The sequence below is a fragment of the Delphinus delphis genome, chromosome 3 (genome assembly GCF_949987515.2).
Source record: "Delphinus delphis chromosome 3, mDelDel1.2, whole genome shotgun sequence".
Taxonomy (NCBI): Eukaryota; Metazoa; Chordata; class Mammalia; order Artiodactyla; family Delphinidae; genus Delphinus; species Delphinus delphis.
Window position 1 is genome coordinate 130,261,591 of NC_082685.1, and position 20,181 is coordinate 130,281,771.

The 20,181-nt window shown below is 39.3% G+C and overlaps 1 protein-coding gene across 12 annotated transcripts in view; it reads left to right on the forward strand.

Annotated features, from left to right (window-relative positions):
- The first annotated feature begins 327 nt into the window (after positions 1 to 327).
- Positions 328 to 20,181, forward strand: part of SLC38A9 (solute carrier family 38 member 9) — a 110,176-nt gene continuing 90,322 nt past the window's right edge. For 8 of the 12 annotated variants that reach the window (XR_009519011.1, XR_009519010.1, XR_009519009.1 and 5 more), the window contains exon 1: positions 328 to 744. The gene's annotated coding sequence lies outside the window, so the exon portion shown is untranslated. Of the gene's footprint in view, positions 745 to 1,157; positions 1,217 to 3,063; positions 3,686 to 20,181 lie in introns of those variants that run through there. The other 4 variants (XM_060009478.1, XM_060009479.1, XM_060009480.1 and 1 more) reach the window with 4 other exon arrangements.

Genomic DNA, 20,181 nt, shown 5'->3' on the forward strand with positions numbered 1-20,181 from the left:
AGGGTGCAAGCACGTGATGAGAGTACAGAGCACCAGCGAGAACAGCCTGAGATGACAGACAGATAATGGGAGGTCAGCCCTAGATGGAAATGTCACATCAGCCCTTTCTCAGGTGGCCTCCGGGGTGGTAGACTGCAGGAGATCGCGTCCCTCCTCTTAGATGCCTTAAGGGCAGGCAGGCAACAGACTCTAGCGCAAAGGTCTGGCTGCAGATAAAACGCGATTAGCCCACCTGCGCCGCCCTTCCTTCCGAAGCCGGAGGGCTGGGCTCTGCGGCGGGAGGCGTGTTGGCTGTCGCAGAGCCCTCTGGGAGTTGTAGTCCGCGGCGGCAGGAGGTTTGACTGCGGCGGCCGGCTTAGCGCTCTCAGAACTGCATCCCCCGCTGGCCTCCGCGGCCTAGGCCGTTGCCTTTTCCTGTTCAGAGGACAAGAACCCTTGCTGCAGCAAGTTGAGAAGTTTGGGGGAGGGGTGTCCTCCTTCCCGCCGAGGTCTCTGAGATTAAAGGCTCGGCCTGCTCAGGTAGAGGACGTTCCGGGTCTTGCAAACTCATCTCCCGGGAGGGAGCGGAGGGAAAGGGGGGGACGCGGCTGCTAAGGCTGAGCTTGCGACGGAGTCGGCTGTTACCCGGGGAAGTTCTTCAGGGAAACGCCTCGGAACTGTGGCTTCTTGCGGAAGCGGTGAGGCCAAAGCCGGGGCCCGCGGAGACCGGTCCGGAGAGGCGGCGCGCGTTCCTACAGGTCTCGGGTGAGAGCAAGGCAGGGCCTCCGTCGGGGGCTGAGAAAGAACTCGAGGGGCTGTGGGAGTCGGTGTCTGCCGGACCTTAGGGAAAAGGCAGGGTTACCGTGGGTGAACACCCGAGTGAGAGGAGGAGGGAGGAGGAGAATTGGGGGAATTGCGGGAATGGGAGCGCCCTTTTCTATCCCGAGTAGGAGAGAGCTAGAGAGGGGAGGTGGGGAGGAAGCTCCCTTGGTGCCTTGAGCTAGGACCGCAGATGGGGTGAGGGCTGAGACAGGGAAGTCCTCGTCACGCTTTTCCCCCGGCTCGACTGTGAGAGACAGTGACCACAGTAGGTGGCTTGACATTTTCCTGTCTTAGAATAATAGAGCTGGAACGGACCTTTGAGAGCAGCTAGTCAAGCGCATTCTCTCATTTTCCAGATGAGGAAACTTCAGTCCACCGAGTTGAAGAAACTGACTCGCTCACCACGAGACAACCGGTTAATGGCCAGCTTGACTAAAACCTAATTTTCATGACTCTCAAGCCATGCCGTAATCTATTGCTGAGATCAGTAGATTAGCAAACTTTAGAACCTGTTCCCCCTCCTTTTATCTTTTTACTGCTTGTCATATGCAGGGTAACAGGCAGCCCCTGAAGGGAAAGGCTTTACACTTTGCAGTAGGTCAAAGAAACCCTTGTTTTAACTTGAACAAAAATCTCCTTGCCTCACAAACAACTACAAACTTCATATTAAGAATAAAGGTTGGTGGCAAGCTAAGATGTCACCTATAGCTTCTTTGCCTCGAAGAAAATAAAGTTCACCTTTCCTTTCCCACTGTATGCCCACTAGAGCTCTGAAAACATTTAGCCTTAGATTTCTTCTGTCTTAAATGCTGCATATCTCAGTTACATACATAAAAATAATGCTGTTTATTGTGATTTTTATAATACCCTAAATAGTTACAATAAAGGGTAAACAGCATAGGAGGATGGGAATACCTGAATTACAAATTAAAATAATGATTTATAGTATTTTTTTTAAGAGATACGAACATAAAAGTAAAGAAAAAATTAAGAAGATAAAAATTTCTAGCAAGCCAGCATTTTATAATACACTTAAATTTCAGTACTTGCCAGTATTCTTTCTTTCCTACTGCCTAAACATAACTAGAGCATTTAGTGTTCCCAGTGTGAGAGGAGAGGTTCTTTGGTGCCATTGCATTGTTCTGACTGCTAATTTCTTTATTAAAACACATTGTCTTCCAGCACTGTCAAATTTAACACCTTTTGAAGGATTTATTGATCAGATTAGAAGCATGTTCCAACTGTCACATCAGAATTTGAATATTATGGCTCCTATTGGCTCACCATTAAGCAATTCATAAGGAAGAGGTTTAGATAAAGTTTGTTACCGGACTTTATAGAAGTTACAGACTTACCTAGAAGAACATACATATACATAACTGCTTTCACAAGGCTGCCTTTTTAATGATATGGTTCCAATTGCTTTGATATTGGCATACTACAGAGGTGAGTAAACTATGACCAAATTTGGCCACTGCCAAATGTATTTACTTTTTATATGGTTTTACTGGAACACAACCATGCTTACTCATTTATACATTGTCTTTTGTGCTACAGGCAGAGTTGAGTAGTTGTAGAGACCATATGGCTGGCAAAGCCTAAAATATTTACTATCTGGCCCTTTGCAGAAAAAAAATTATCAACCCCTGGCCTGGTGAACTGAATGTAAATATAGTATCTAAAACTCTACCATTTGCAGAAGTATTAGTTAATAGTAATTTTCACTCATAAATACTTGTATGGTGGGTTCATAATCCATTTCTTTGGGCAAAAGCTAGTACCTCCTTATTGCAGATTGTCGCTAGCATCTTGGCATATGTACTGTAGGTTTGCTTTTGCAAAGAATTGTCAAAGAAAGTTTCTGAACCTAGTGTGGAAAGGGCTGACATTCTTTGAGATATACTGATGCTCACAGTTAATAACTTTTAAAAATAACATTTAGGAGCTTCCTTTGGTTGTTCTCTATGTTCTTTTCATGGAGATAAATGCTTCAGCATAAGCACCAGCAAACAAGTTAATAAGCTGTTTTCATATTGAGACCCCATACTAAAACCAATCTTAAAATAAATGATAAGGGTTTTTTTCTTTTTCTTTTCTTTTTTTTTTTTTTTTTTGGCGGTACGTGGGCCTCTCACTGTTGTGGCCTCTCCCATTGCGGAGCACAGGCTCTGGACGCCCAGGCTCAGCGGCCATGGCTCACGGGCCTAGGCGCTCCGCAGCATGTGGGATCTTCCCAGACCCGGGGCGTGAACCTGTATCCCCTGCATCGGCAGGCGGACTCTCAACCACTGCGCCACCAGGGAAGCCCAAGGGTCTTATTACTAAATGACTTACCTTTGACATTAATAATCTTGTATCTGGGACTTCAGTGTCTTAAAGATCAGAGGATTGAATGAAATAGAAATGAATATATCTGTTTATGTCATTTTTTTGTATTTAACTCCCTATATTAGTGTTAGTCTGTGGCAAATTAGTGCTTAGGAATATTTAAAATTTTACTTAATCATTGGTAGCACTATTCTGTGTTACCATCTAAGTAATATTAGCTATGAAACTCCAATTCACCTCTCAACCTAATTCATCAAACTTCAGTTTATAGTTCTCAAGACTTTCAGAAAGCTATCAAATTTCCTTTGAAACAGCATTCTGGGGGAATTTGAAGTTCAGGTTACTTGACTAATTGAGGCAACTGAAAATGATCTGTTTCCTTACAGTTCTTCATATTTACTTGAATGTTAATAAATCTTTGAAAGGCACTAGGAACTTCGGACTCATTCATGATTTATTTTGAATCATTGAAATATCATCAGTTTTCTGCTTGTTTGGAATAAAAAGCTAATTTGACAATGCCACAAGATTTCAGATTCGCCCAGGACAAATACATGTATGTGATTAAACTGGAAACTTTATGTCAATTCCTGAATGTCCTTCATATTTTCCCCAACCTTGATTATCACTTTTTGTTAAGGCTGACTGAAATCTTGTTAGACCTGCGCGGTCTCCTAGGAGTTTCGACTCGCCCAGGAAACAACAAGAGTCGGAAGTCGATGCAAAACGCAAGAGGTTTATTGAAGGCCGGTGCACCGGGGTTCCTTGGTCCTCACGCAGGAGGTCGAAGAAGGAACCCTTTTGGGCGCGAATATGTCAGTTTTATAGGTTCCCACTTCCCCGTATGTAAATTATAGATTTGGTTGTGTTCTCCTGCTGATTGGTCCCGGCTTAGGCTCGGACCAGAGAGGGAACTTGTCCCCAGCTGCCTGATTGGTCTTTGACAGACACCTTTTTTACATTTTGTTATCTCCCTCCTTCTCCCCAGCTGCCTGATTGGTCTTTGACAGACACCTTTTTTACATTTTGTTATCTCCCTCCTCGGAAGGGGGCCGGACATCCTGGAAATTCACCCATTGTCTAAGAAGCCCCTATTGTCTGGAGAGTTCTTAATCATTAGCTGGAACAATGTCCCTCGAGTCCCACAATCTAAGAACCTTTCTAGATTTTCCTCTTTTCTGGTTTCCTAACATTCAATATTCAGTGAAAGTATCATCTCCAGGACATAAAAAATCCTGTTTCTAAACTCAACCACATTCTCAGTTTAGTTTAGGAACCAATACAGTGGAGAGTATTGGTTAACAAAGTAAGTCAGAAGTGTAGCCGTTTTTTTCTGCCATTGTTTAAGCAGGTATGTTTTTTCCTACTCTGACTTGGCTATTGACCTTTCCTGTGTTTCACTGCTGCTGGAAGGATTATTGCTGTCCAAGGGAATATCTAGCCTTGAGACAAAGAAGTTTGCATCAAGAGAAACAAATTCACCTAAGCTAGTTTGCTTCAAGAAAACTGTGTTGTTTTAAATTTGTAATCCAGATACTTCGGCACATATCTTCACTCTTCTAGTCCTAAACTTTGTTTTTAAAGAGTTTAAGGCCATTTGTCATTCTAGGTATTACTGCTTTTTTGTTTCCGAATCTGAACAGGACCTGATTTTCAGAGGCTTCTTTTGTCTTCCAAATAGCCTGCCTCCTTCTTTAAAGCAGACATCCCACTATAGTGGGAAATAGCGTTTGGGATCAAAGTAGCCTGGTTTCATTTCCCAATCGTGGCTTTATTAGTTACGTGATTTAGGACAAGTTACTTCTGAGCTTCATGGTTTTTTATTTATTTATGTTTTTTGTATCAATAATTTGAAGGTAATACCTATTTCCCAAATCCTAAAGTATTGGATGCAATTAAACAACATGTAAACATTAGGCCAGTAGTAGGCATTCAATAAATAAATGTTAGTTCCATCTTCCACTACCTTTCTATTGACTTGTCTTTTTCTCTGAGTTTTTCTCCAAAGTGACACTGTTTTGTTCTTCAGAAATGAATTCTTTCCCTTTAGGTCTATTCTGTTTGTGACAGTTCAGTAATTCTATGAAGCTCAATTTCTTTATCTTTCTTACCTCACTGGGTTTACTCACTTTATGCTAAAGACGTACATCTGTCAGCTGATTTTATTCAGGCCACTAAATTAAGCCAAAATATAATTTTGCTAGTTACTTTTAAAGAACTAAATTCATAATAAAAATGATAGCTATGTTTATTGAGCACTCACTGTGGACCGGTCACATTATTATGTGCATTATCTCATTTAAATCTCAAACCAAATTCCCTTAGGGAATTTAAGTAAGTTGCCCCAAGTCACACAGTAAATCCAGGATTCAAATCCAAGCAGTCTTATGTGAGCTGACCACTAAATTCTACTTAATAGAATCAGAATAGGCTATATCCCAATTTAACCATTGTGTATAATTCAAACAAATGAATACCTTCTGAAGGTGGTTTCATCAGTTTTTGTAGATTTAAGAGCAATAAGGTTCTGCCTGCTTACCAATACTAAAAATTTTCTCTAGCATTTCTTAACAATTCTGTTTATGCCTTTTTCCTCCCACAGTATAACAGTTTCATTAAGCTCATTTCATTAAACTTAGTTTAAGTTCACAAATAATAGTAGCAAACTCCTATATAAAGTTCAGTAGTGCTTGGAATAGTTCCAAATGCTTACACATTAATTTATAGATTATTTTATGTGCTTTAGATTTTCTTTTATAAATTTCCCCCAAGTTCTTTAAGTTATTCTTTTTGATGAAGGGGTACTGGCTTCCTGACAGTCAACTTTTCAATTTCTAAAATATTTAATTTTTTAAATTGAGATGATATTTTTAAAACTCTCTAAAGTTAATAACTTCTCTACTATATGTTTATTTTCCAAGCTTTTAATTCCTATGCCATGTCCATCTTTCTTTATTTTCCTTTTCCTTTTTTTCTAATTGAGATACAGTTGATGTACAATATTACATAAGTTACAGGTGTACAAAATAGTGATTCACAGTTTTTAAAGGTTATACTGCATTTATAGTTATTTTAAAATATTGACTGTATTCCCTGTGTTGTACAATATATCTTTCTGGCTTGCTTATTTATTTATTTATTTATTTTTGCGGTATGCGGGCCTCTCACCGTCGTGGCCTCTCCCGTTGCGGAGCACAGGCTCCGGAGGCGCAGGCTCAGCGGCCATGGCTCACGGGCCCAGCTGCTCCGCGGCATGTGGGATCCTCCCAGACCGGGGCACGAACCCATGTCCCCTGCATAGGCAGGCGGACTCTCAACCACTGCGCCACCAGGGAAGCCCGCTTATTTATTTTATACGTAATAGTTTATAACTCTTAATCCCCTACCCATATCTTGCCCCTCCCTGCTTCCCTCGCTCCACTGGTAACCACTAGTTTGTTCTCTGTAAGTCTGTTTCCTTTTTGTTATATTCACTAGTTTGTATTATTTTTTAGATTCCACATATAAGTGATATCATGCAGTGTTTGTCTTTGTCTGACTTATTTCACTTAGCATAATACCTTCCACGTCCATCCATGTTGTTGCAAATGGCAAAATTTCATTCTTTTTTATTGCTGAGTAGTGTTGCATTATACATATACCACATCTTCTTTATCCATTCATCTGTTGATGGACACTTAGGTTACTTCCGTATCTTGGCAGTTGTAAATAATGCTGCAATGAACATTGGGGTACCTGTATCTTTTTGAATTAGTGTTTTCATTTTTTTTCAGATGTATACCCAGGAGTGGAATTGCTGGGTCATATGGTAGTCCTATTTTCAGTTTTTTGAGAAATTGGCCATACTGTTTTCCACAGTGGTTGCACCAATTTACATTCCCCCAACAGTGTATAAGGGTTCCCTTATATGTACATCCTCACCAAGACTTGTTATTTCTCACTTTTTTGATGATAACCATTCTAATGGGTGTGAGGTGATATCTTATTGTGGTTTTGAAGTTCCCAGATGATTACTGACGTTGAGGATCTTTTCTTGTGCTTGTTGGCCATCTGTATGTCTTCTTTATAAAATGTCTATTCAGATCTGCCCATTTTTAAATTGGGTTGCTTGTTTTTTTGTTGAGTTGTATGAGCTGTTTATATATTCTGGGTATTGACCCCTTATCAGTCATATCATTAGCAAATATTTTCTCCCATTCAGTAGGTTGTCTCTTTGTTTTGTCAGTGGTTTCCTTTTTGCCACACAAAAGCTTTTAAGTCTGATTAGGTCCTATTTTGCTTTTATTTCCTCTGCTTTAGCATACAGGTCAAAAATATATGTTGCTGTGATTTATGGCAAAGGGTGTTCCGCCTATGTTTTCCTCTAGGAGTTTTATGGTTTCTGGTCTTACATTTAGTTCTTTAATCCATTTTGAGTTTATTTCTATATATGGTGTGAGAAAATGTTCTAATCTCATTATTTTACATGTGGCTGTCCAGTTTTCCCAGCACCACTTATTGAAGAGACTGTCTTTTCTCCATTGTATATTCTTGCCTCCTTTGTCACAGATTAATTGATCGTAAGTGCACGGGTTTATTTCTGGGCTTTCTCATCCTGTTCCGTCGATCTATTTGTCTGTTTTTTTGGCCAGTACCATAGTGTTTTGAGTATTGTAGCTTTGTAGTATAGTCTGAAGTCAAGAAACATTGTTCCTCCAGCTCTGTTCTTCTTTCTCAAGATTATTTTGGCTATTTGGGGTCTTTTGTGTTTCCATACAAATTTTAAAATTATTTGTTCTGGTTCTGTGAAAAATGCCCTTGGTATTTTTATAGGGATTGCAATAATCTGTAGATTGCCTTGGGTAGTATGGTCATTTTAACAATATTAATTCCAATCCATGAACACAGTATACCTTTCCATCTGTTTATGTTGTCTTCAATTTCTTTCATCAGTGTCTTATAATTTTCCAAGTATAGTTGTTTTGCCTTCTGAGATAGGTTTATTCCTACATATTTTATTCTTTTTGATGCAATGGTAAATGGGATTGTTTTCTTAATTTCCCTTCTGGTAATTTATTTTTAGTGTATAGAAGTGCAACAGATTTCTGTATATTAATTTTGTATCCTGCAACTTTACTGAATTCATTGTTGAGCTCTACTACTTTTTTGGTGGCATCATAGGATTTTCTATGTGTAGTGTCATGTCATCTGCAGAGTGTTACCTTTTTACTTCCTTTCCAATTTGGAATCCTTTTATTTCTATTTCTTGCCTGATTGCTGTGGCTAGGACTTCCAATATTATGTTGAATAAAATTGGCAAGAGTGGGCATCCTTGAGTTGTTGCTGATCTTAGATACCCACCTTAATTTAAAATGTATTTTTCATTGATATTTTATATAGAATATTTTTACTCATTACATCCAGGAGATACTTTTTTCAAGTTTTATTTAGTGAAATTGACAGTTTTAGACTAAGGATATTTAATAGGACTGTCAATCCTAGTCTTGTAAATTAGTGGGTCAAAGTACTCTTAATTCTGCCTTTAGTTTTAAAACTTAAGACCAAAGAAGTCAACTGAATTATTAATCAGTTTTATTACATTAAAAAAGGAACTGAAAAATCAGGCTTCTGTTTTTGCATATCAACTAACTGTTCTGATGAAACTACTTAGCTTACTCACAGTTCCTTTTTATCTTAGTGAGATTTTAGTAACAGTTACTATTGATCAGTGTATACTTTATATTCAAGATCATTTCTGATGCTCCACATTTGAATATATATGTTATATGGCTCTATGTTTCAAATAGTCAACTAAACTTTTTACCTTAAAAGAATAAATCTTGCACTAATCTATTACAGAGCTAATTTGGGAGCCACGACTAGCAAGTGGTGTAGATATGAGCTAAAAGTGAAATGAGGAACAGAAAATCATAATCGTTTATTAGCATCCTGCTTGGTTTTATTATTTAAGTGATTTAGGACAAATTACCTGACTTCTTGACTTCATAAATTATATTTTTTAAGTTTCTTGAGGATAGGGACCATGACTTTTTTTTTTTCTGTTTTTCTCAGTACCCAAGTACCTTGTAGAGGCTCATTGAGACCTTGTTGGATGAATATATTGTTCAGAGTTTACCATTACTCAGTATTTTAGTTGCCTCATCTTAGAATAGATCATCATTTTTATGTTCATACTCTTTATAAGATACAGAAATAAGGCCCTTCTTGATTGGAAATGGTAATACAGTAGACCTTGAACAACACAGGTTTGAACTGTTCAGGTCCACTTATATGTGGATTTTTTTCAATATTATGTACTACAGTACTACACCATCCATGATTGGTTGAATCTACAGATGCAGATTTGCAGATACTTGACTGTCAAGTTATACACCAATTTTCAACTGTGCAGAGGCACAGTTAACTCCCTCATTGTTGAAGGGTCAACTGTATATGGTTTTGCCTTTTTTGAAAAGTTACTGTTAAAATTACTATTATTACCTTATAAGGTAATACTTTAACATTTTTATTTAACATTATTTATCTTCAGTAGCATTAAGTTAATGAGAGCTTTGGCTTAATTGTTGAACAGAAACACAGAAGAGCAGAATAGGGAAATGGAAAGGAAAGAAACAGAAAAGAAAACACATGCTGGGGAATAGAACATGTTACCAACATCTCTATCACATAATAGTGGCATGTTGGCAATATTTGCTTATTAGCTCTTTGTTACTAAGAAGAATTTTTCATTTAAAAAAATAGGAAAAAACTCAAAAGGCTGCATATGTTTTAAAAAAAAAGACGTATTTTTATTTGATTTTTTTTTTTTTTTTTTTTTTTGCGGTACACAGGCCTCTCACTGTTGTGGCCTCTCCCGTTGCGGAGCACAGGCTCCGGACACCCAGGCTCAGCGGCCATGGCTCACGGGCCTAGCCTCTCCGTAGCATGTGGGATCTTCCCGGACGGGGGCACGAACCTGTGTACCCTGCATCGACAGGTGGACTCTCAACCATTGCTCCACCAGGGAAGCCCTATTTGATTTTTGAAAGGAATAATAATACATTTGAACATTTATTTTCCCGTTACAAAGTACTAAGTATAATATGCATCATGTCATTTAATTCTCAAACACCCCAGTGAAGAGGATGTTATTATTTCCATTTTGCAAATGGGAAAATAGTCTCGTGGAGGTTAAATAGTTAGTCTTAAATTACACAGGTAGTGAGTGGCAAATATAGGACTCTCCCTCAGAAACCCCATTTTCTTTCTACTTTGCCGTAAATGCTACAATTAGAAAAATAAGATCAGTGGACATTAAACTCCATTAAACAAATACAGCAATAATAAAACTATACTTGTTGAGTAGTCTGGGCTGTAACAAGAAAGAGAAGTAAAAGTGAAAGATAAAAGAGAGGAGGAGGAAAGGCCAAAGAACAGGAAAAACAGCACAGCATAGTGGCAAAGAATACAGGCTCTGGACTTAAACTGTGTAGGCTTGAACTTGAACTCTGCCACTTACTAACTTTGTAGTCAATTACTTACCTTCTCCATGCTTTGTATCCTTTTCTATAAAGTGAAGGTAATAATAGTAACTTACAGGTTGAGGATAAAAGGTAAAGCACTTGGTTTTGTGTTAAAATCTGTTTACTTCATCTTATGGAGTTCCCTTTTTTTTTTAATAATTGTGAAATACAACATCCTACAAAAAAGTGCATCGAACATACGTATATTGAATAATTATAAAGCAAATAGCCATGTAACCACAATCAAGTTAAAGAAATAGAATACTGCCATTACCATATAAGGTCCCTTCCTGTCTTTCCCTAACACAGCCTCCTATTTTCCCCCTTAGGGCAGATTTCTCAGTCTCAGGACATTTTTGGCTAGGTAATTGTTGTAGGAAGCTAACCTGTGCACTGTAGGATCTTTAGCAGCATCCCTAGTCTCTACCTACTGGGTGCTAATAGCACTTCCCTCAGTTGTAACAACCAACTGGGTGAGGCCAAATTCCTTACTATACCACTCTACAACTCTCTACCTGCTTGTGTGGCAAGTAAACTGTAAGGGTACAAACAGAGAGCTCCACTGTAGAAATCTTGGTAACAAATGATGGTAGTCAGAGTCTGGATATATTTGAAAGAAAGCCAACAAGATTTCCTAACGGATTGAATGTAGACTGAGAAAAAGAAGTTATGAGTGATTCCAAGAATTTTAGCTTGAGCAACTAGAAGGATGGAAATACCATTAACTGAAATCAGGAAAACAATGCATGGGGTAGCTTTTCAGGAAAAAGTCAGAAGTTCAGTTTTTGACAGGTTTCACTTGTCTATTATATCCAAGTAAAGATATTAAGTTGGATATATACATATACCAAATCATTATGTTGTGTATCTAAAACTAGTATAATGTTATATGTCAATTATATCTCAATTTTTAAAAAGATGTTAAGTTGGTAGTTGGATATGCAAGTCTGAAATTTAGGAGAGAAGTTTTGGCTAGAAATATAATGTGAAATTGGTCATTATCTAGATCAGCAGAACTTTCTGCAATGATGGAAATGTTTTATACCTACACTGTGCAATATGGTAGCCACTAGCCACATGTGGCTAGAGTGACTCAGGTACTGAATTTTTTTTAATTTAATTTTAATTAGTATAAATTTAAGTAATCACTTGTGACTAGTGGCTACTGTATTGTATAACACAAGTGACGATATTAAAACCATGAGATTGGATAACATTACCTAAAAATTGAGGTAAATAGAAAAGAGTACAAAGACTGACCCTTGAGACGACAATTTGTTTTTTTAATAAATGTATTTATTTTTGGCTGTGTTGGGCCTCTGCTGCTGCATGCGGGCCCTCTCTAGTTGTGGCAAGCATGGGCCACCACTCATTGCGGTGCACAGGCTTCTCATTGCGGTGGCCTCTCCTGCTGCAGAGCATGGGCTCTAGGCGTGCAGGCCTCAGCAGTTGTGGCACGCAGGCTCAGCAGTTGTGACTCGCAGGCTCCAGGGCGCAGTCCCAGCAGTTGTGGCGCACGGGCTCAGCTGCTCCGTGGAATGTGGGATCCTCCCAGGCCAGGGATCGAACCCATGTCCCCTGCATTGGCAGGCAGATTCCTTAACCACTGTGCCACCCAGGGAAGCCCGAGACTCTACAATTTTAAGGGAGACAAGGAGCTAACAGTGAGCAAAGCAGACAGAAAAGGAGGAGGGACCAGAGAGATATAGGAAAAACCTGAAGCCCTGTTGAATCAGTTTATTAAGGAAGAGAGTGATTCTTTGTGGCAAATATTTCTGATAAGGCAAGCAAGTTAAAGATTGAGAAATTGAGTTTACCAATATGGAGGGCATTGGTCTAATAAGAGTAGGTTTTGTGTAGTGATGGGGAAGATAGCCTGATTAGCATGGGTTTAAGAAAGAATGGGAGGATCTTATCTATTTTATGCTTTCTATTTGTCCTACTTCTTTTACATTTTTTTCTCCTTTCTTACCTTTCTTTAAGTCATTTATTTTTTAACATTCTCCTTTCTCCCTCTCCTAGATTATAAGTTATATATTGTTTTCTATTATGTTAGTAGTTACCTTTAAAATTACACCATACATCACATCAAAGTGTAATGTTGATCTGGCCAATACAAGGGCTTTAGAACACTTTAATTCCAAGAACTTCACTTGATCTTTTCCCCTTTGGTCTGGAATTTTAATTTTTTTTTCCAACTCTGTAACATATTGTTTATTGATTCTGCTTGAATTCATTAAACTTCTTGAATCTGCAGATCATTATCTTTTACGAATTCTCGAAAATCCTAAGCCGTTATCTCTTCAATATTACCTCTGCTATCTCCTCTTTCCGGTTCACCAATTACATGCATGTTAGACCTTCTCATTCTATCTCTTGTCTTTTAACCTCTCTCCCACATTTTCTGCCTTTTTTTTTTTTCTCTCTTTGCCACTTTCTAGATAACTTCTTCTGATGTATCTTCTAGTACATTAATTTTCTCTTCAATTTCTTTAATAAAGGTTGCTAATTTTATTTATTTAGTATTATTTATAGATTTGTTTTTAAGGTACCATTGGCTTATAAAATTGTTCATTATATTTCTACTTCTGTATACCCTACAGTGTGCTCACCACCAAAAATTTACTTTCCATCCATCACCATACAGTTGATCCCCTTTACCCTTCTCTCTGCCCCTTTCCCTCTGATAACCACTACTCAGTATTCTCAGTATCCATGTATTTGTTTTTGTTTAGTTTGTTCATTTATTTATTTTATTTGTTTTGTTTTTTATATTCCACATATAAGTGAAATCACACAGTATTTATTTCTCTGACTTATTTCACTTAACATAATATCCTCAAGGTTCATCCATGTTGTCATAAATGGCAAGGTTTCATCTTTTTTTTATGGCTGAGTAGTGTTTCATTGTATGTATATGCCACACCTTCTTTATCCATTCATTCATTATTGGGCAGTTAGGTTGTTTCTGTACTTTGGAAATATTTCTTGCAATACTATTGCAAATAGTGCCGTGATGAACATAAGAGTGCATATATCTTTTTGAATTAGTGTTTCTTTGGATAAACACCAAGAAGTGGGATGGCTGGATCATATGCTACTTCCATTCTTAAATTTTTGAGGAATCTCCATACTGTTTTCCATAGTGGCTGCACCAGTTTACATTCCCACCTACAGTGTGTAAGTGTTCCCTTATATCTACATCCTCACCAACACGTGTTATTTCTTGCCTTTTTGATAATAACCATTCAAATGGGTGTGAGGTGATATCTTATTGTGGTTTTGATCCCTAATAATCCCTAATAATTGATGATGTTGAACATCGTTTTCATGTGCCTGTTGGCCACCTATATGTCTTCTTTGGAAAATGTCTGTTTATCTCCTCTGCCCATTTTTTTTTTTTTTTTTTTTTGGTGGTACGCAGGCCTCTCACTGTTGTGGCGTCTCCCGTTACGGAGCACAGGCTCCGGATGCGCAGGCTCAGCGGCCATGGCTCATGGGCCCAGCCGCTCCGCGGCATGTGGGATCTTCCCGGACCGGGGCACAAACCCGTGTCCCCTGCATCGGCAGGCGGACTCTCAACCACTGCGCCACCAGGGAAGTCTTATAAACATTTTAATAATGTTAATTCTTTGAATTTATGAGCACAGAATATCTTTCCAGTTATTTGTGTCTTTAAATTTATTTCCAGGTATTTTATTCTTTCTGTTGCAATTGTAAAGGCAATTTTCTTTTTTTTAATAAATTTATTTATTTATTTATTTATGGCTGAGTTGGATCTTTGTTGCTCCATGCGGGCTTTCTCTAGTTGTGGCAAGCGGGGGCTACTCTTTGTTGTGGTGCGCGGACTTCTCATTGTGGTGGCTTCTCTTGTCGCGGAGCACGGGCTCTAGGTGCTTGGGCTTCAGTAGTTGTGGCTCGCGGGCTTAGTTGCTCTGCGGCATGTAGGATCTTCCTAGACCAGGGCTCAAACCTGTGTCCGCTGAATTGGCAGGCGGATCCTTAACCACTGTGCCACCAGGGAAGCCCCCAATCATTTTCTTAATTTCTCTTTCTGATAGTTCATTGTTAGTGTATGGAAACACAACAGACTTCTGAGTGTTAATTTTGTATCTGCATCTTTACCAAATTTATTGATGAGTTCTAGTAGTTTTTTGGTGGTGTCCTTAGGATTTTCTATTAATAGTATCATATCATCTGCAGACTATTAAATTTTACTTCTTCCTTTCCAATTTGGATTCCTTTTATTTCTTTTATTCCTTTTATTTCTTTTTCTTGCCTACTTGCTCTGTCTAGGACTTTTGTTTTTTTTTAGAAGAGGGAGAAAGCACAAGGGCCGCAACCAACCAGGCCCCCTGGCCCACTCCTCACACCAGGGGTGGCAGAGGACCCGGATACAGATGTGTTCAGCAGCAGACATGTGCTGCTGCTGCCCTCCAGCCCCAAGTTTCCCCCAGGAAAGGGATCCGTGGGACCACCCTCCAATGCCCCTGCCATCTGCACTTGCCTCTCCCCTTTCCCCATCCCAACCTGTGCGCTGGGCCCATGGCAGGGTGTGGAAGAGACGCAGTGCACCAAGGCGGGAAGTGCTACAAGGGGCGCCCCCCCTTCCCTCTCACCACTTCCTCTGGCGGAATGTTGCCTTTCGACCTGAGACCCCTGGCCTAGGTGGAACAGGCCCCTCCCCCGACCGACCGATGCAGGCCAGTTCGGGGACATGCGTGCAAGACCCACCACTGTTCCCATCATGTGGCCAGGGGCAGTGAGGATGGACTGAGGATGCTGCCTGCAGGGGTCAGGGGAGCATCCAGGGAGGTAGGAAGAAGGAGATGGATGGATACCGTCTTTTAATACTATGTGAATAAGCGTGGTGAGAGGGGCCATTCTTGTCTTGTTCCGGATTTAGGAGGATAGCTTTCAGTTTTTCACCACTGAGTATGTGTAACTGCTGGGTTTGTCACATATGACCTTTATTATGTTGAGGTACATTCTTTCTATACCCACTTTATTGAGAGTTTTTATCATAAATGGGTGTTGAATCTTGTCAGATACTTTTTCTGCATCCGTTGATAAGGTCATATGGTTTTTATCCTTTATTTTGTTAATGCGGTGTATCACATTGATTGATTTGCAGGTAATGAACCATCCTTGCATGCCTGGAATAAATCCCACCTGATCATGGCATATAATCTTTTTACTGTATTGATGTATTTGGTTTGCTAAATATTTTGTTGAGGATTTTTGTATCTATGATCATCGGAGATATTGGGCTATAATTTTTCTTTTTTTATGTTGTCTCTGTCTGATTTTGGTGTCAGGGTGATGTTAGCCTCGTAAAATGAGTTGGGAAGCATTTCCTCCTCTTTGGTATTTTGGAAGAGTTTGAGAAGGATAGTTATTAAATCTTCTTTGAATGTTTGATGGAATTCACCTGTGAAGCTGTCTGGTCCCAGACTATTGTTTTTGGAAGCTTTTTTGAGTACTATTTCAATCTCTGTACTAGTGATTGGTTTATTCAGATTTTCTATTTCTTTGTGATTCAGTCTTGGAAGATTGTATGATTCTGAGAATTGGTCCCTTCTAGGTTGTCCAATTTGTTGGTGTATGACTGTTCATAATCTCTTATAATCCTTTTTGTTTCTATGGTATCTGTTGTTATTTCTCCTCTTTCATTTGTAGTTTTATTTATCAGCATTTTTTCCTTACTATGTCTAGCTAAAGGTTTGTTTATCTTTTCAAAGAACCAGCTCTTGGTTTCATTGATCTTTTTTATTGCCTTTTTAGTCTATTTCACTTATTTCCACTCTGATCAATATTATTTCCCTCCTTCTACTGACTTTGGGTTTTATTTGTTCTCTTTTTTTTGGTTTTTTTAGGTGAAAGATAAAGTATTTCAGATTTTTCTTGTTTCTTAAGGTAGTTCTGTATTGCTATAAACTTCCCTCTTAGTACCACTTTTGTTGCATCCCGAAGATTTTGGTTTGATGTATTTTCATTTTCATTTATTTTCAGGTAATTTTTGATTTCTCTTTTGACTTCTTCTTTGACCCAATAGTTGTACTGTAGCATGTTGTTTAGTCTCCATATATTTTCCAGCTTTTGTTTGTAGTTGATTTCTAGTTCCATACCATGGTGACTGGAAAATATACTTGATATAATTTCAGTCTTGTTAAATTTATTGAGACTTATTTTGTTTCCCAACATATGGTCTGTCATTTGAGAAAGTTTCATGTGCACTTGAGAAGAATGTGTATTCTGCATTTGGATGGAATGTTCTGTACAAATCTATCAAATCCACCTGGTTTAACGTTTCATTTAAGGCCACTGTTTCTCAGTTGACTTCCTCAGTTGATCTATCCTTTGATGTAAGTGAGGTGTTAGAAGTCCCCTAATATTATTGTGTTGCTCTCAATTTCTCCCTTTAGGTCTGTTAATAATTGTTCTATATGTTTTGGTGTTCCTATGTTAGGTGCATGTATATTAGTAACTGTGATGTCTTTTTTTTAAATTTAATTTAATTTTTTATTGAAGTATAGCACAGGGAACTATACTCAGTATTTTGTAATACCTATAAGGGAACAGAATCTAAAAAAGAATATATGTTTGTGTGTGTGTGTGTGTGTGTACACACACACACGTATGTATAACTGAATCACTTTGCTGTAATGTTTTCTTGATGAATTATCCTATCCAGCCACTTTGTGTCTTTGAATTGGTGAATTCAGTCCATTTACAATTAGGTGATTATTGATAGATGAAGACAGTATCGCCATTTTATCTTTTGTTTTCTGGTTATTCTACATCTCCATTATTGCTTTTTTCTTGTGTTTCCATCTACCATTTTGGTTTGGTGTTTTTCTATGATGTTTTTCTCAGTTTCCTCTTTTTTTGTGTGTCATGTCTTTGCTCTGGATTTATGTTCTGTGGTTTCCATTGGGTTTGTATAAAATTGTCATGCATAAAATAGTACGTTTTCTGCTGGTAGCATCTTTTTTTTAAATTCATTTATTTATTTATTATTTATTTTTGGCTGCACTGGGTCTTTGTTGCTGGGCACGGGCTTCCTCTAGTTGCAGTGAGCGGGGGCTACTCTTCGTTGTGGTGCACGGGCCTCTCCTTGTGGTGGCTTCTCTTGTGGAACATGGGCTCTAGGCACACGGGTTTCAGTAGTTGTGGCTCACAGGCTCTAGAGCTCAGGCTCAGTAGTTGTGGCGCATGGGCTTAGTTGTTCTGAGGCAAGTGGGATCTTCCCAGACCAGGGATTGAACCCATGTCCCCTGCATTGGCAGGTGGATTCTTAACCACTGTGCCACCAGGGAAGTCCCTGCTGATAGCATCTTAGCTACATTTACCTATATGGATTCTGTCCTTTTCCTCTTCCCCTTTTGTGTTTTTGTTGTCTCAAACTATCCCTTTTTGTATTGTGAGTTTTTTACCAAATTGAAATTTTTTTCTATTCCCCCCCTTTACCTTTCCACTATAATAAAGTGTTTACAAACCTACTCTAATAAAGAGTTGCAATTTTCTGATTTCATATATTTATCACCTTACTCAAAATGCTGTGTACTTTTGCCTTTTAGTTTCTGGTAAAACAACTCCTTTCAACATTTCTTATAAGACAGGTCTAGTGTTGATGAACTCCCTCAGCTTTTGTTTATCTGGGGAAGTCTTTATTTCTCCTTCATATCTGAATGATAACTTTGCTGGATAGGGTATTCTTGGGTGAAAGTTTTTATCTTTCACGGTATTTTGAGAATATAATCCCACTCCCTCCTGGCCTGTAGAGTTTCTGGTGAGAAATCTGCTGACAGTAAAATGGGGGTTCCTTTGTAGGTTATCCTTTTTCCCCTGGCTGCCCTTAAAATTTTTTCTTTGTATTGACTTTTGTTTTGTTTTGTTTGTTTGTTTGTTTGTTTGCGGTACGCGGGCCTCTCACTGTTGTGGCCTCTCTCGTTGCGGAGCACAGGCTCCGGACGCGCAGGCTCAGTGGCCATGGCTCACGGGCCCAGCCACTCCGCGGCATGTGGGATCTTCCCAGACCGGGGCACGAACCCGTGTCCCCTGCATCGGCCGGCGGACTCTCAACCACTGCGCCACCAGGGAAGCCCTGTATTGACTTTTGATGATTTTAATATAATGTGTCTCGGAGAAGATCTTTTTGCATTGAGGTAATTAGGTGTTCTCTTAGCTTCATAGATTTGTATATCCAATTCCTTCCCCAGGTTTGGGAAGTTCTCAGCTATTATTTCTTTAAGTAAACTCTGTTCCCTTCTCTCTTCTTGGATACCCACTACCCTAATGTTGCCCTTCCTAAAAGAATCGGATAGCTCTTGTAGAATTTCCTCATTAAAAAAAAAAAATCTTATTTCTCTTTGCTCTTGTATCATTTCTAGATTTCTGTCTTCAAGCTTGCCAATTCTCTCTTCCATTTGGTCTGCTCTATTTCCATTGCTTTCTGCTTCATTCTTCATCTCATTTATTGAATTCTTCAGCTCTAGAATTTCCGTTTAGGTCTTTTTTAGTTTCAATCTCTTTGTTACTTCTGTTCATTAATTTTATTCCTGAGCTCATTGAAACTGCCTTTCTACAAGAAAACTTGTAGCTTGTCGAGTGTCTTCATAACAGCTATTTTGAATTCTCTATCAATTAGATCACAATATTGCATGACTTTATGTTTGGTTTCTGGAGAATTGTCATCTTCTTTTTGTAGTGCACTGTTACTGTGGTTCATGGTGCCTGATGAGCTGTTTCTCCGCAGGCACACTTGAGCTGTTTCTCCGCAGGCACATTTGAGCTGTTTCTCCACAGGCACATTTTTTTTTTTTTTTACATTTTTGCTTGATTATAATGAGTTAAACAGATTAGAAATTGAGGCCTTTCTTTTTCTTTCCAGTAGGTGGTGCTATAGCACAATCTTTTGGTTTTTCTTACTTGAGCCAACACTGGTTATATATTTGAGCCCTTACTCTCCATCGTCCATCACCTTTGTTAGTGGCATTACCCTGGGTCCTCATTATTGCTTCTTGTGCCTCCAGCGTTGTTGGTGCGTTGCTTCTGCTACTGTCACTGGCATCATCAGCCAGGACGGTGGACTCTTCCTTCGCATCCAGGATCTCCTGAGTCACAGACTCTGACACTGCAGGGGGGAGGGAGACGAAAGGGAAGAAGAGCCAGGATTGCATGGGCACCTTTGCTGTTTTCAGTGTTGTAAGGTTCTACGTCTCTGCCTCTGTGGCCATGGGGGCTGTTGAGGCAGGAGTCATGTGCCCTGCCTCCCCTGCTGCTACCCAGTACTCTGGGGCTGCAGTCTCAGCTGCTGTAGCCAGAGGGGTAGGATTACAGGCACTGCCTTTGCTCTTCCCTTGGTTTCTCCCTCCCTCAGTTCCCCTCCTCTGTGTGGTCCAGTCCACTCACTTGTAGATGTACAGATGTGTGGGATTCTCCAGCATCCTAGTATGTTGGGCAGAGGCACCTTTGTTGTGTTGTGGATGTTTTACTGGTTTACTGGTTGAAGGGGAAAGATAAAGGTAGCTTTTTATTCTACCATGTT